Consider the following 3336-nt stretch of genomic DNA (forward strand, 5'->3'; position numbering starts at 1 on the left):
GGAACACTCTATTTTTTTTTTTTTTTTTAACTACCATTGTGTTTTCCCTGCTGTTTTCCTTAGGACCTGGAGGTAATTCCTGGAAGTTCAGCAGGCATTTGTAGCCACGAGTCTATAGGCATGAGGATGCAAGTGAAGGGGACCAATGAAACAGAAGGAGTCTAGGGTCTTAATGATATCTGTGAATAGCTGCAGCAAACTTGTATTGCCTTTTGTGGCAATGTTATGTGAAGAAAAGTAATATCTATTTGTATAAGCCAATGTTAGTACAGGTTTTTCTGGTTTTGTTTTTTTTTTTTAAAAACCAATTCCCAACTAATACTTCTGCCAAGTGGCAGAGCTGAGATTCAAACCCAGTGTCCTTGACTCTCAATTCCATATTATTCCACTTTGCTGTATCATATAGTTCCTGATTCAAGTTTATTCAACATGGACAGAAAAACAGACTAACTGGCACAGAAAAGAAGTAGTATACACTCTAACGTTAGGTGGTGGTGCCCAGTCTGTTGAAGTTTTTCCACAGATAGATGAAGTTAATCATGGTAGAATGATCACACAAGCCTTCATGGGTGGGGTGGGCTACAAGCTAGTTCTCAATCGACAGGTAGAATTTGGATGCTTAGGGAGGGGAGGGCCCAGGGTAGTGCCACCTGGATGGGGAAAGAGAAGGAGGCTGTTGTATCATTGGCAAAGGGGAATCACATAAACTCTTTCATCCTTCTCCCTTCATTTTACTTGTAAAGTGAATTTGAAATGCTTTCCTTACTTTTCAGCAAAGATTTTGAGGAGCCATTATACCATTATCAATGAAAGTCATCAAGTAGGAGCCAGAGGAAGAGGGAAATCAAGTGTCGTTTGACAACCAAAAACACTGCTGATGTCAAAAAGACACTGGAGTCAACTTCAGGTGGGTAGGTCACCAGGAAATGACATTTTGCAGGACACCTGGGGGCGGGGGTTTGAAATTATTGCCTTAAATGTTTCTGGTATCTGAATCAGAGTGGAAGAAATTTGGTGTTTAACAGAATCTTGTCTGACTTCATAATTTTTTGTTCATAAATGTACATTTCTTCTGATTGTGTGCTTGCAGGGACAGAGAATACTTTTTAGCTCCTTCTCCATCATCTAAGTAAGTTTTTTTTCCCTGTACAGATAAGAATGAAGTAGCATTCTCTTTAGATGGCCTTGTTCAAAGGATCCACCCAAATGAAGTGCATTTAAGATCTTTCCTCAAAAAATTTTAAACTCTATGTATACATTATATGAATAAATGTTTAGAGAACACTTGAAAAAAAAGGGTAGTCATTCATATTTTGTGTAGCAAAATAGCTTAGCTACAAGCAGACTGCTGTACAGTGTTTGGAGTTAATTTTCCTGTGGTAAATTTTGCCTTATTTTAGGTATTTTTTGCGTTCTCTCTAAATGACTTTTATTTGATAATCCCATCTGTTAAAAAAATAGCAGAATAAGAGTTTTATTTTTAGAGTAAGCTGTTTTGACCATTGAAATTAAAGCACGCTTAGAAAATAACAAGGCTAGGGCTGCATTAGAGAATAAGGAGCATCTGGAAGAAAACAGAGGGAAGAACCAAGTAGATAAACTTGGTTGAATGAGAAAATCTTAGACATGAGAGAGCATGATGCCCATATTTTGCATATGTCTCTTTGTGAACTCAGGTTTGTCTCCTGTGAAGATAAGAGGTATTCGTATTCTTTTTCTTATAATAGAAAGAATAATCCATCATGGAGCTTTTGTACCTTTGTATCTGAGGCTCAGCAACAGTTGGCCATGGCCATGCTTGAGAATCGATGACAAAACAGCCATCGTGCTTGTTAGGACTGTTAGAATCTAATGTGCCAAGGAGTTCCCAAGGATATTGTAGAAACTCTAGCAGTCCAATGGTAGCCAGCAGGAAAACATAGAAGGCATCTCTTACTTGTAGAAAGACTACATATGGCTATGCCAAGGACTCCAGAAGACCAAATGGCACACATGGGCTCATTTGTATATGGAAGCAGTGGTAGTTTTGAAAAGATATAAACTACCTAGGCAAAACATTGCTGAAAATGCAATGATGTGAATCAGAAATGACCTGTATGCAGTGCTTTGGAGATTCTTTCTCTCTTTTCTCTCCAGCACATGCTAGGCTGGATATAGAGCGCCTTACTACTCACTGTCATAGTTCTTACCTATATGTCTTCCAAGTTCACCTACTCATCTATTCCTGACCTTTGTTACTAATCATCAGAAGAACTCCACTGCCACCCACCTCCAAGTAGCTCAATCCTATTGCTCAGGCTGTGAGTAGCTTGGGAGGTAAGGTGCAGAATGTGCCAGGGAAACCCACCAAATTCTTACATATTCCCAGATAGGTCCTTGAGTCATCATAGCATCTCAGAATGAGAAAGAGATAAATCAGAATCAGTTAGAACAAATATTGATATCAATTGGCATACTTCATGCCATGAGACGAGGGATCATTGGCCCTTGACACTTGGCCCAGTCTCCCTGGGAAATGCAGAAATCCATCTCCTCAGACACAAAAGTGCAAAGGGTTGCAGCGCAGCAGCTGAGTGAGGAATTCTTTAGCTGTGTCTCCTTTTTTCCCTTCATATATAGCCATCAGCCTTGAAAGGCTCTGATAGCTGTTTAGAGACCTACTCTGAGTTCAGACAGTATTGGTGCATGGCCTCCCACCTGCCAAGGCTTAGATATAAATTATTCAGAGTCCTGTCTCATAAGTAGACTAATGCACCAGTTCTAATTTGCTCATGGTCTTTGTCCATGACAGGGTCAGGTTTTGAGCAAAAAAAAAAACCCTTCTTCATTTTATTCAGAATCTCTCCCTTACAAACCTTACAGTCCGAGTCCTTTTGAGTTTAGATCTGTTTATAGTTCTTACATGCTTCCATGGACTGCATCTCTTGTATACCTGAGTTGCCTCAGTGCAAATGGTGTCTTCTGCTGGGAAAGTTTAGTCCCCCCAGTTAGGCTGCCAAGCCAGAGGAAAAAAATTGAGAGGGAAGGGAGGGCAGTGCCTATCTCTCCTTTTCCTTATCTTCCATAAGATTTTTTTCAACACTCTGCCTCACATTCAAGTTCTTTTTCTGTTTCTCTTTCATAGAGTGACAAACCCTGAGAACTCAGGAAATGGCTTTTTCCCTATGAGAAACAATGAGTTCAAATCTCAGTTGTACCAGGGCACCTGGGTGGCTCAGTTGGTTAAGCATTTGCCTTTGGCTCAGGTCATGATCCCGGGGTGCTGGGATTGAGCCCTGTGTTGGGCTTCCTGCTCAGCAGGGAGTCTGCTTCTGCCTCTTTCTCTATTACCCCAGC

Source organism: Canis lupus, chromosome 14 (assembly GCF_048164855.1).
Source record: "Canis lupus baileyi chromosome 14, mCanLup2.hap1, whole genome shotgun sequence".
Classification (NCBI taxonomy): Eukaryota; Metazoa; Chordata; class Mammalia; order Carnivora; family Canidae; genus Canis; species Canis lupus.